The sequence below is a fragment of the Chlorocebus sabaeus genome, chromosome 4 (genome assembly GCF_047675955.1).
Source record: "Chlorocebus sabaeus isolate Y175 chromosome 4, mChlSab1.0.hap1, whole genome shotgun sequence".
In the NCBI taxonomy this organism is placed as follows: domain Eukaryota; kingdom Metazoa; phylum Chordata; class Mammalia; order Primates; family Cercopithecidae; genus Chlorocebus; species Chlorocebus sabaeus.
The window spans coordinates 24315257-24329528 of NC_132907.1; the positions used below are offsets into that span (position 1 = coordinate 24315257).

General features: G+C 42.6%; 1 long non-coding RNA gene across 1 annotated transcript; it reads right to left on the minus strand.

Moving 5' to 3' along the window:
- Positions 1 to 224: 224 nt before the first annotated feature.
- LOC119628312 (uncharacterized) lies at positions 225 to 13601 on the minus strand. Its single transcript, XR_005244585.2, has 2 exons — positions 13371 to 13601; positions 225 to 674 (listed from the first exon to the last, which is right to left on the minus strand). It is a non-coding gene; the product is annotated as an uncharacterized lncRNA (long non-coding RNA).
- Between the last annotated feature and the right edge of the window lie 671 nt (positions 13602 to 14272).

The window sequence follows — 14272 nt, forward strand, 5'->3', positions numbered from 1 at the left end:
ACAAAAAAGTGGAAACGACCCAATGTTCATCAACTGATGAAAGAATTTTTAAAAGTGGTATATCCATACAATGGAATAGTATTCATCCATGAAAAGGGAGACATACTAACACATGTTACAAAATGGGCAAACCTTGAAAACCTTGAAAATGAAGTGAAAGAAATCAGACACAAAAGGCCACATCTTGTAGGATTCCATGTATATGAAATGTTAGAACAGGCAAATTCATAGCAAAAAGTAGATTATTATTTGACAGGGGCTGTGGGGGAGGAAGAATGGGGAGTGCCTGCTTCATGGGCCCAGGGTTTCTTTTGGGCATGATAAAATGTTCTGGAGCTGCTAGGTGGTAGCGATGGTTGACAACACTATGAATAGACTAAAAACTGCTTAATTGTATTAATACACTTTAAAATGGATAAATGGTGAATTTTATGTTATATGACTTTTATCTCAATTAAGAAAACGAGAAGTTTAAACTGTCTCAAATATTTCTTAAAGCTCTAAGACTCTGTGATTTAATGACACCTTTCTAACACACAGTAAATGATCATTAAACATGTGATGAATTGAATGGAAAGAAATGTTGCAATATAACTCAGACTATAGACAATACTTTCCTAATGGTAAAGGTAGCTGGATCAGATGACATCTTCAGGGTCCTGATATGGTATAACCTGTAGGAAAGAATCATCTTTAAATTAATGCATTTCACCAAATGTGTGCTGGTAAAGGCTTAACAACCAGGTCTCCAAGAAAAAAATAAAATATGCAATATATATGTATGCACATTTATAAAGTTTTGCATCACCTCTCTGCAAAAATACTCGCACTCGAATCCTTGTCTCTGGATCTCCTGGGGAACACAAACTGAAATATCTGTGTAATCTATTTCCTGCATTAAATATTCTCTACTTTTGTACTTGCATAATTTCTATTTTCCTGCTTAGACTCCAACTGCTGCCTCTCCACCGTGACACGGATCCCTGCCGTAACCCTACCTTTCTACCTTGCTAGGAAGGAGGAGTCCTGCAAGCCCACTGTTCTTCAGAGCAGCCTGAAATATAGGTCTGAATATATATAAACAATATAAATTAAGAACCTATAAGAGGCAGAGAATCCCCATTATCATTATGCATGGCATCATTGAACCACTCCTCAAGGTCTGGAAAGTGTTTGAATCCAGCCTGTTTGATTTCAAATTCTTTCAGATACTGTTCTATGATGACTCATGCTTGGGCAAGTCTCAATGTCCTAGTCTTTTCCTTCTCAGGATTAAATGGGCCCATTCTAGCTGTCTGCTGCATGGTTCATCTACAAAATAGGGAGCTGCAAGGAGCCTTCTAGTGGGTTTGCACAGTGCTGGATTACTCGGATGGGTGGGCTACTCAGGAGTGTATTGCACCAAACAAAAAAGCATTGGAAGAGAACTTATGTTTGATATTTCAAAACTATCATTAACACAGTCATGAGAAAAAAATGCCACAGAATTTTGTTGCATTTCATCACAAGTTTTATGACTTGTGCTTTGTCATAAAACAAACTTATTTTATGGCTTGGCATTGTGCTTGTTTTACATGACATCTGTGCATAGTGTTGCACGACTATCAGATAGACACACAGTCCTGTGTGACTAATGCCCCTGTGGTTGTGTGATGCAGCAGCCCTGGGAGAAGGAGGCATGAGAATAATTTTGATGCTGGTGGCCTCCATACATTTCAATATGCTCTTGGGTCTTTCATATACAGGGGAACTAGAAATCAAGAAGTTATGTGACTGCATGACATCCTGGCTCTTAGGAGGTCAAAGGAAGTAAATATCCAAAATGACAACAGCCAAAACCCAAGGTGTCTGTTAAGGGAAGCAGGCTTAGTGGAAAGTGCCCAGGAAAATCTGCTTGGAGTGTTTGTTCTTCAGGGAAGAGAGTAAGAGAGGAGAGAGAGCCCTTGGCTCGCATAGCTAATTGCAGGCAGGAGGAAGCGAAAAAGAACATGATTAGCATGTTTCTCTCCTTCCCTCTATAAAGATGACAGAAGCAGGCAATCTGCTGTTTGTGCAGAAGGGGCACAGGGAAGGAGAGAAGAGAGCATCTGTTCTGAGAAACTGCTGTTTAAAAATGCAAGAAGAACACAAAGCAAAGGAGGAAATCTCCATTGTGCAGGACACTGGATCTGAAAACCACAAGAACTGGAGGGATACCTGCCGAGAAAGCCTCAGATTGCCCTGACTCTGGATCTGGCACCTGGGCTCGGGAGCCTTGTTGGGGGCCTTCTTCTCTGCTCTTTAGAGCTGACGCTTTCAGTGGTGGTCCCTGGCTGTGACCTCCAACTAAGGAACAGCCTTCCTAAGGACAGACATACCACCCCCGTCTGCAGTCAGCCATCCTCACCCTTACTGACCAGGGCTGTCAATTTAGAGTGAGTTAGCAGAGCTTCCTGGCCAGAGAGTGAGTCACAGCCTCCACCCTCACACCTCCTCCTCTGTTCTCTGTCCAAGAGTTGATGCTAATTATTTTCGTGGAAATAAGGGGAGCCAATGTCTCCAATGGATGATGTAACTGGGAACCCCAAAGTTTGAAGGCCTCCATGCTTCTAGAAGAACCAAGGAATGCCTTCGAAGGAGCCAGCAGAATGACCTCTCAGCCAGGCCAAATATCTGATGTCCTGAGGGTTGGTCTTGGCCTCTAGAGCCTCCCTCTCTTGTGTGAAGTATCAGGAGCAAGGTCCCCTATCACACACCTCTAGCTGCCTTTGATAGGCAAATCCACCTACTCAAAGACCATTTATCAGAAAGGATGTAGTGTGACCCCAGATTCTGCAGGTACTTTTCTATTTATATTCTACCTCATTTTATTTGTAGACTGAACTAGATTGTAAATATGTGTGGGTGGCAGCCATCCTTGCATTCCTGGTGTTGATGAGCTCAATGCTATTCTAACAGTAGATACTTAATAGTTATTTAAGTTTGTGAATAATTGGCCCTCAGATCTTGCACCTTTATCAGTTAAAATAAACCAGCCTTGCAAATAAGAACAGAAATTTGAACAATCTTCTTTTCTGATGATATGGTTTGTCTGTGTCCCCACCCAAATCTCATCTTGAATTGTAATCCCCGTAATCCCCACATATCATGAGAGGGACACCGTGGGAGGCAACTGAATCATGGGGGTGGTTTCCCCCATGCTGTTCTCATGAAAGTGAGTGAGTTCTCATGACATCTGATGGTTTTATGAGCATCTGGCATTTCCCCTACTGCCACTCATTCTCTCTCCTGCCACCTTGTGAAAAGGTGCCTTCCACCATGATTGTAAGTTTCCTGAGGCTTCCCCAGTCATGTGGAACTGTGAGTCAATTAAACCTGTTTTCTTTATAAATTTCCCAGTCTCAGGTATTTCTTCATAGCAGCATGAGAACAGACTAATACACCTGAGTCCCAGGGGTCTTTATCCCCCTACTCACTGGAAGAGAGGATTACTTTCAAATCTATTTTCTCATAGCAAAATGAGAGTAATAATAGAACCTTCTCACAGGGATTTAATGAGGGCAGGCATATAAAACAGCATCATATCTAATGCTAGCTGTTTTATCATCACTGTCATTATCATTTTTTCAGATTGTTATTTCTAAGATGAAGCATATTTTCTCCAGGGATTCTGTGAGCAGGGTGGGCACCCTCTGACCCTCCCCTTTGAAAGAGAACCATACAATCGTGGCTGACAGATAAGAAACCTAGCAACAGTCACACTGATATTCCATCAGCTCTCTGGCAGCCATTTCTCCATGACTAAGCACTTGCATTCCTTAGCCTGTCTGCAAATCCGGTGATATCCACAGACACATATCTTTCCTTCTCCTGCTACTCAGACCAACCATTGCCATTTCCTTGAGATAAGTACTGCCTGTAGCCCTGCCGTGGGTGTGAAGGGATACTTTCATCTGGTTTCGGCTTGCTTTTAGGTCAAGATAATTTATTCTCAGGCTTCACGCTCTGAGGAGATTATTAGCAGTTGTAAAGAAAAGACTTATTGGTATACCTGTGCTCTGTGACAGCCCCCACAACAAGCCCTGAACTGCTTTTCACCCGCAAAGTCCAAAGAGGCATGTGGTCATCTAGGATGACTAACGGGTTTATGACCTGCCTTGCAAGAAAGGTTGTCACTGAATCACATTTTAATATTGTGTCCCAGTCTTTTAAAATCAGGGGTTAATGTAATAACAGACATTTAAAGAATGTTTATGTGTCTTCAATACAATGATCAGAGAACACATTATTATTATTTGCTGGTGCTGATACTCTCAGTCCCAGTGCTGGTAATGGCATTTTAAATTTGTAACGTGTTCATTACATTACAAGTCACATTGCAGATGAGGAAATGAGGTGAGAAAGGCGAAGCGATGGTGTAGGTGGGGCTCAGGCCCAGTGCCACGGGTATCTGCGCTCCGGATCCTGCCCTCCCTTTGTACCACATTGGCTAATGTGCTGCTCTGGTATAGTGAATCACACACTAAAGTACTCTCAGAATAAGGACCAGAAAGAAACATTTTCATTGCCTGCTTTCTTGTGTCAGATAATGTTTTACTTTGGCTTCAGAGTGTCAGAGAGTTCAGAAGCAAATGTCAAGGTCACCCAAACCGTATCAGCCTAGGCTTCTGGAATTCAAATGCCACCATTCATTCCTATTTCATTTGATTTTTAAATTTCCATTTTAATGGTTTTATTGTTTGTGCTTTTTATTTTAACACTTCAGTCATTTGGGAAGTAAAAAAAGGAATACATGTTAAGAAAGACAAATCAATCTGTCAGTTATTTCAGTTTGACTCAGTAGAAAAAACGGTCATAGAACTTCCCTTTTGTGCTAAATGTTTTGTTGCTCTGCTTTCTTAGGAAAGGTCTATTCAGGGTAAGGTTGTCAGATAAAATATAGGGCGCCCGGATAAATTTACATTTTAGAAAAATAATGAATAGTTTTTGTTATAAATGTGTCCCAAATATTACATAAAAATTTTTATACTAAAAAGTATTTATTGCTTATCTGAACTTAAATGTATCTGGAGGTCCCGTATTAGATCTACTAAATCTGGCAATCCTTATTCAGAGCCGCAAAGATCCTAGATGTGTGACTTGTTTTTGCACCTAGGCACAGAATCTGGCTAAGGATCAAGGTGCAAAATTGAAACAAGTTCATGATAACAGTTAAAACCATGAAAATGAGCTGGGCCTATTTAAAAACAAATTTTGAACATCTGGCCTTTGGAGACCATTAGATTCACTGGCTGGAAGTTCATTGCCTAAGGCCAGAGGTGGCACATTCTACCAGGACAGGATCTGATTTTTAGCTTGAGATCCTTGAAGACCACCTGTACCTGCCTATAGTTTCCCAGAGCCTGGCAAGCAGAACTTGACTGTGCCTGCCTCTCCAGAACAAATGTTTTGCCCAGTTTTCCTGACCTTTTTTTAAATTGCATTTTTAACTCCCATTTTCCCATATGTCACATTAGCTTTGAAGATTTCACTGATTCCTTGAATCCTGCTTCCTCACTCCCACCTCCTTGTAAAGGAAGCAAAATTCTTTCTCTGTCCCAATCAAAAATATCTGTCAATTACTTGTGGGATCCTGAGAGTATTGTATTGGAACACCCAGCATCTTCTCATGGTCTTCCTCGCAGACCCTTCCTCATTGTCTGTGCTGTCTGTTAAATGAGGGGGCCTGGCTGCTGGAACACATTCAGTGAGCCACCAAGAGGGCATGGCTGCTGGCTTCCTCTCCCATGGACCCCCAAGCCTGCAGACCCCTGCATCTCCTCCAACCTCAGTACCTTGCTGTGCTACAGGTGGAAAAGGAGAGCACCATCCCTCATGAACCCTGTCACTCTGCTCACACATGGGCCCCAAATCAAGTGGGGCTGCTTGGGGCCCCCACGAGTCACAGAGTGCTTGAGCACCATCGCTCCTTCTACCTTTTCCTGAAGTCCTCCCCACAAAGCTGAAATGACCGATACCTGGGGCCTAGCCCGGGGCGCACACTTTTTATGTCTGCTTTCATTTCACCAGACAGCAGAGGGCAAAACCTTCTCCTAATAACAATAAAAGCCCTCATGCAAATTAGCTTAGGATGGAAGCTCTGTTCTAGAAGCATTTCCAGTGGTTTGCAAAACATGCTTCATCTTAAAATCCAGTGAGGAACAGACCCTAAAACTCACACTGTGTTCTCATGACACAAACCATGTCTGACAAGGGGATGGTAGGTGGATGGCCCCAGAGAACATTGTGCCTGTGATCCTACTTTGTTTAAATCTGTGTTCCAAGGGATTTAGGCTGCCTGTCAGATGCTCATACCCCTTTCCCCTGATGCTGCTCTTTTGCAAGCATGAACTACAGATTTTTAAAGTTTACCCCAACCAGGCTAGTAGCCAATAATCCAAGATGCTGCAGAAGGGATCCAAGGGCAAAGCATCCTGCTGAGTTCAGAGTATGTGCTCCCCATTGAAGACAAGGAATTGGTGGCTAAATAAAATCTTTACAGGGCACCTGAACATGGTCTCTCTTTTTCTCCTGTACTTTGCGCTCCCTTCTGTACGAGTGATGGATGATGTTGCCTGTAGAACACCGAGAACCTCCATCCCCATGTGCCAATGCATCACTTCTCAGCACCAGTACTCTCGCCTGACTGTGCTCTGCAGGCACCCCTGGGTGTCTTTGTTCCATGTTAGCATCTGACTGAAAGACACTGGAAGGGATGGCTATGTGATGTGTTTCTCCCTCCTAAGGCGGGTGCCTCTCATTTTCTCAGTGTAGTTTGTTTGAATGAATCCAAGGTTTCATATGTCCTAGCCACTAGACTGTAAGTCCCTGCGGGCAGGTTCCCCCAAAAGTTGAGCTTGAGACAAGGATTTGGGTGCAAGTAGTTTGTTTAGAAAATGATCTCAAGAATTACAGTGAGGGAGTGAGGAAATGAGGAAGGGAATGGAGAAGAGCCAATAAAGGGAGCGTTAATGATATTCCTGCTGTGAGTTCCAAAACTGGGGCTTAGCTTTCCTGGGGAGCCTTGGACAGTCTGGAGCACACTGCACATCGTCTCATTGAAGGGCAGGGAAGCTGGGACATTTACCCAACAGCTCCTCCCCCTGTGGACTGAGGGACACTCCTGTCCATGGGCCAAGCATGGACAGAAAAACCCTCAGGCAGAGAGAGGCTGGATGCCTGTGGCCTGCAAAAACTTGTGTGCTGGGGACCTTCAGGATAGGGGGATATAAGTGGGGCACCAACAGCCTCTGTGGCAGGGACTATGGCTTCTTCTCTCTGCATCCTTAACACCTAGATTAAGGTGTTAAGGCTGCATCCTTAACAGCGCCTGGCATTTCTGATACTCAGTAAACATTCGTTGAATAATCACATGAATGAATGAGGAACACAGGTACAGAAATATAATGTAATGGTTCAGCAAATGCTGCTCAGTAGGAAAGAATTATCTAGGACCTTTGCAAAAACCAACTCAAGTGCCAATGACAGCAGTTAGTAGAGGGCATGCCAAAACAACGGGTCTGTTTTCAGTTTGAAGTTCTTGACCAGAGTAGACTGGGAAGAACCAGCAAGGTCATCAGATGCAAAGCCAAAAAAGAGTGTCTCCCCATAAAGCACCTCAGAAATGATAACGTGTGATGTCAGTTAAGGATACCATCTCATTTCCTTGCTTTATCTGGGCATAGAGGACTCAGAACCCCACTGGACAGCCCATCTCACTATTATGTAGCTTTGGTATTTAGGCAAGCCTTTTAAAATATTTATTTATTTATTTATTTAGAAACGGAGTCTTGCTCTGTCACCCAGGCTGGAGTACAGTGGTGCAATCTCGGCTCACTGCAACTTCTGCCTCCTGGGTTCAAGCAATTCTCTCTCAGCCTCCCGAGTAGCTGGAATTACAGGTGCCTGCCACCATGCCTGGCTAATTTTTGTATTTTTAGTAGAGACAGGGTTTCACCATCTTGGCCAGGCTGGTCTTGAACTCCTGACCTCGTAAGGGCCACCTTGGCCTCCTAAAGTGCTGGGATTACAGGCGTGAGCCACCACCACGCCCGGCCTAGGCAAGGCTTTTTAAGATGTACCATAATCTGCCTCCTAATTGCTCACTGCTTTCCAATGCTTCAAATTCCTTCTCATCATTACTAGCTGTGTCGCTGTGGCTCAGAGGCTTATTTTTTTGGTGCCTTGTTTTCCTCATCTGTAGAATGCCTATGATAAGCATTGTGCTTAAGAGCTGGACTCTGACTTCCAGCTGCCTTGGCTCCACTTCAGGCTCCACTGTGTACTAGCTTGATTTAGAATGGGCTTCCTTAACCTCTCTGTGCCTTTGTTTCCTTATCTTCAAAACATTATAGCACTAACTCATCGGGTAGCTGTAAGCACTTAGTAAGTGATACATGTGTTAGTTGTTATTTTATCTCTTACGGGTGTTGCAGGTGTTAGATGAGACAATACAGGTAAAGCTTCTGTAGAACACAGTGTCTGATGCAGGTTCAATCAATGTCCGTTACTATTATTTTTAAACTGCAGCACTGTTAAGATTTTTTTGTGGCCACTACTACCTCTCTTTTCCAGACTAATCACCTTTTCTTCATAGCACACATTGTCAAGTGTTCATCCCTATGCATGATCTGACTGACCTGTGCAAATCCCCTGGGACCATCACCCTGCCTGCCCTCTATACCTTGACTGTGAAGAGTAAAATTGCTTTGCTCCAGTAAAGTATGTTCTTTTAATCTTCTTCACAGTCACTCAAACATCAATTATCATCAGCAAATGGCACCACATTTGAGCATTTACCAAAAGGCTGGGTCAACGCAGCCTATAGCTGCACCTTATAGCATCTGCTGTCTACAGAGACCCAGCTTTGTATTTTGGCCAAATACCCTAATTTTCTCTCCACCAAGTCCTGCCCCACTAGCCCAATTTCAAACCAAACAACAGAATGTATGTTTGGAATTGATAGAGAGATTACATGCGAGAGCAGGCTATACTCTGGGTGAACTGTGAGATTACGGGGAGGGGAAGGTGTACGTAAAAAGAGAAAAGAAAAAAAGAGGAGGGATTGTGAGGCTCTAGCAAAGGGGCATGGTGCAGAGCTGAAGTTTCACAATTCAGCTTCAAGTGTCCCACATGAGCACATCTTGGGCACGGTCATGCATCTGACATTAGTTTTTTCTAAGACCTGACTATCAATTGCCCACTTTGAGAATTCCCCCTTTTCAGCTTTTTCATCCTTTGAGACCTTATACCTTTTGTTCTGTTGACTGCAGTCACCAGTCTTGTGCTCTTGCCTCCACAAGCCCTCAGGGAATCACCCCGGTTTCCCTCCTTTCCCTCTATAGCTGTTTCTCTAGTTCTGTCATGGGACTGCCTTAAATCCTAACATCCTTCTCTATGCTGTCCTTTGGTGTTCTCACTGACACCCACACCTGCCACTAGTATCCATGCTCTGACAACCTCCAAGTCTAAATCCCTAGCCCAAACTTCCCTCCTCTCTTGGAGACTGGCCCACACATTGCCAACCCTCTAACTAAACATTTTAATCTAGGTTTCCTGCTGGTCCCAAAATTGACAATGTCCAATATGAAACTCTTTATTTCTTCCTATCTCCAACTTCTTCATCATGCTGTGCTTCCTGTTTTGGATAATGACACAACTGTCCAAACCTGAAACCTGGGAATCATTGCAGATTCCCTTTTCCCTCACTCCAATGGGATCCCACTGATAGTATTCAGTATGTATTTCTTGCATCTGTGTCATCTTCTGCATGTCCCCTGTAACTGCCATTATTTAGACATTTTCCCACTCAGACCATTCTAACAGCTTCCAAAAGATCTCCCTGCTAGCATCATCTCTCCACTTCTTTCCCCTTCTACCTTTGTCCTCCACTAGACCATCAAAACCACTTCCTAGGTTGCAGGTGTTGTCATCATTGACATGGTATTTATAGCTCTTCATCAACCAGACCCTCCTTGTCAATACCCAAGGATTAACATATTATTTCTCAAAATCAACCAATTAAAAATATTTTTAAACACCTTCTATGTGCTTAGGATTGTGTTAGGTCTTGTGGAGGACATAAAGAAGTTTAGTAGATGTAATCTTCAACTTTTAAAGACTTTCCAAATTAACGTGAAAAAATATTGCATAATTAAGTGCTTCATTGTGTGGTATAGTCTATAGAAGCAATATGAAGTGTGTGTTTAGGCTGCTTTTCCAAGGTTTATAAAAGTTCACAAATATGTACAGTCAAGCATTGGCTTAACGACAGGGATATATTCTGAGAAACGTTAGGTGGCTTTGTTATTGTGTGAACATAAACCTAGATGGTATAACCTACTACACAGCTAGGCCATATGGTATAGCCTGTTGCTTCTGGGCTACGCCTGTACGGCATGTTACTGTACTGAATACTGTAGGCAATTGCGTAAGTACTTGTAAGTACTTGTGTATCTTAACAGAAAAGATACAATAAAATTACGGTATTATAATCTTATGGGCCCACCGTCATATGCGCAGTCCATTGTTGACTGAAACGTTGTTATGCAATGCATTACTGTATATGCACATAAATTACGTATGTGAAAGTCCCTGATAAAAAGTTTATAATACAAATTTGCCTTGGTAACACTAGTTATTTATATTATGAAGAGGGAAGGAAGTCACCTCTATCAGATAACACACCTTCATTAGTTAACTTCACAAGAGTACTTATTTTATTGAATATTCATTCTGTTCTCTTTTCAGTAGGAAGGAAAATAGTTTCTGTAATAGAAATCCAAAAATGGGCCATTGCTTTCACTCCTTAGAGGGACATAAATCAGACAGAGTCAACATCAGGTCAAGCGGGCAAGGGAAGGAAGAAAAACAACACATAGCTTTAGCATAACCACCTAAATCCATGTGTTGCCTGGCTTCAAAATAAAGAAATCTAGCTTAAAGCTGATGATCTCTCAAACAGATGGGACCTCCGCAATCAAATACAAGTCTAGCTCTTCCACTACGAAGCCCAGGCAGGCTGGCCTATTGTGATGCTCTCATCTTGTGAACCCCCCGTGCAGAACTCCACAGGGAGGCTACAGCACAGGTACCCCTGTTTTCCTCCCAGGAGAACAGATGGACTTGGCTTTGCAAAAAGGGAATCAATTTAGAGAAAACCTGTAGTCTATGACTTTCCTTGTGCAAATTGCTCTAAGGTAAGATATCAGAAGCCCAAGGGAATGATATAATCTTTCCTAGTTCTTGCTCATTAGCTTGTATGGGCTTGAAACAAAGTGCTAATAGGTTTAAATCATGCTGGAGGGTTTTCCAGGATGGGCAGAGTTTTGGACTAGGAGCCAAGAGGAATAAGCTCTCTTCCTGGCTCTGCTGTTAACCAGTTGTGTGTGCAACAAGAAACAAAAAAATGATCAACAAAAAAAAAAAAGCCCCTTAAATTCTGGAGTCTCAGGCTCCTTATTCCTCATAAGGACTTGCTGGTGATAAAAACATTCAGAGTAAAAAATATTTCTAAGAAACAGAGGCAATCTGAGACTCTCCTGGCAAAGCTTTCAAGCACCCTGACCATTTTTATCCCAGGGCCACAACCCCTTCGTGACTTGCCTCCGTGCCTAGTTTACCATTATGGTGAGCAGAACCACCTGCTCACTTGTTCCAGGGCCAACATTAGATTTGAAAGGACCTATCATATTAACAGAATGTTTGGAAGTTTTGAAAACACTTTCACATTTACCATTTCACTGCATCCTTACAACGCCTTTGAAATAGGCAGAGCTAGTCCTCTTCTTGTTCCTAATTTGGGGGTGAGGGAACTGAGGCTGAGAGTCCAGAAGCAGTGCACCTCTCTCGACTCCTCCCAACTCCTTCCAACTCCCCAGCCTCTCTCTCTTCTTCCCTGGGCTCCTGTGTCTGTTTTTCAGATCCTACTAGATCCTCTGTGCTTTTGAATTAGAACCTAGAATCTTGGATTTGTCTTCCCACCAGCTCTGAAGACAATCTTTCTCTCCTGCTCCTTTTAATCCCAGGGAGAGAAATGAAACATCCCACCTTCCTCACAAGCACATACTGACTGCCTCCCCTATGAGGGTTTTCTGCCTGTTCTCCTCCTTTCTCCACTTTTACTCTCCATCACTGTCAAAAGCATTTATTTATTCCACAGATGTTCCCCAAGTGTCTACTTGTTTGCAGGGCACTATTTAGATATTTGGAAGCGAAGGTAACAGGCACACACGAGGTGCTCCAGTCGGTGGGGCAGCTAGCTGCATTTTCAAGTGGTGTGCCTGTTTTATGATTGCTCTGTGTTCCTCTTCATTTGTATTTTCAGTCTTGGATTGTAAAACACACAGAACGGGTCCCTGAATTTTGAACTCACCCCTAAGTGGTATATGGAGAGAGATACCTCAAAAGGGTGTTTTTTTGGTTGTTGTTTTTTGTTTGCTTGCTTTTTTGCTAAGCTGATTGATTTCCATTGATATCAAAAGTCAGGACTGGTAGAAACAGAAGAACAAAACAGTTTCATCTCAAGAGAAATGCCTGAAGAAATAGTGGCAAAACCAGTATCATTTTAATTAATAAATTAATCACGATAAATGTTCTTAAGTCTATTTATAAGACTACAGAGATTCTTCTACACTCGGTGTTGGATTAATGGAAATTTTCTACTAAGAACCAGCTCCATTTACTAATGCTCATTTGTGCATCTGGTACATGAAGCCTGTACTGAAGTAGAAGTTCAAGACCTTTCTAATTCATTAGTCAGTGACTTATTGATTCTGAAAGCTACAGACCCTGTGCCTTGTCATCATTTTCATAAAGCAGTCCTCAGGGTAGTGTTCACTGTAAAATATTGAGCTTATTAAGAGTTTTTGGGCCTCTGATTAACTTTCACAGCAAAAGCTATGTTAAGTAAATTAGGCACCAAATAAATCTAAAATGATTGTGGAAAGTCATCAGCTAAATTAAGACGCTGACAGCTCACATAACAAGATGCAAAGCAATAGTAATTAAGAAAAATAATCACCTCTGCTGCTGAGATGATGGGTTTGGCCCCAGGTGAAGTAGCTCCCAAGGCATCTGCTTTCTAAAAGGAAAGTCGTGCTGTTTTGTTCTGCTGTGAAGGGGTGAGGGGCAAGAGATCGTTTTCTGTATTATAGTATTCACCACATACTCTAATGAAGAGCATTATATTTGGGAAATAATCTTATGTGAGGCAGAAAAACAGATTTGCAGAATTACCCAAGATCTCCTGTAGCCCTAGTGTGGCAGACATTGTGAACTGGCCCCACCGGTACACACAACTCCTTTCTCCCTGCTTTCCTCTAATGGAGAAGCAAGAAGATGAAAATATTCACCTCTTAGACTCGTTCACCGGGAGTAGTGGTCATGTGATCCAGTTTTCCTCAATGAGATGGGCGTGGGAGTTGCTGGGTAGAACTTCTAGGAAAGCTTTTAAAACGGACAGATGAGACTGGATGCCCATTCTGCCTTTTCGCTCTTGTCTTTCTCCCTTCCTCCTGCTTGGAACATGAACAGGAAGTCAGAAGCAGCCTAGGTTGCCTGCTCCTCACTGCCTGGTCACTGGAGGGAAAAGCTCTATCTGCTGAAGCCATTTTCAGCACGGTGTTTATTGTTGGAAGTCAAATACAAGCTTAACTTGAGGACTTTTCGGTTCAGAGGATAATTTCTCCGCAGTGCTGTGGGGTTTAGTAGAAGCAAAACCACAACCAAAAACAACAACAGTATTGTATCTGTCTGCGTGCCATTTTCCATTAGTAATTTTTAGGCAATGACATGAATTTTTTTGGAGAACTGAAAGCCAGCCCTGTGAATGCAATGCAAGCGTGCTTCTCATCGGGTCCTTTACTCTCTTAATCTGGTGACAATTCTTTTCTCTGAAGATAACTTGTCACCAATTCCAGGGGATGTGTTTGAGAAGCAGGACTGTATTTTCCTTGCTGGCTCCTTGGAATAGTGCATCTGTGTTAGCTATCTTGGGATTTAGAATTTAAACTTTTCCTGCTCCAAAGGATGCTTCTAAATGTATAAACATAAGATGGGGTTTCTTGGCTGTACTGCTTTTACCTACAATACTTTGGTTTTTTCTTGTAATCCTGGAAAATGAAGCAGTGATAACAAAGATTCAGGCCTAAAAGAGAGGGAAGGAGAGAGAATCAGTGAGTGAAGAGCCTTAACTCCTTTATTATCTCCTGGGTCACATGGCCTGTTTTTCTTGCCAGTCCACATACATTTTGGA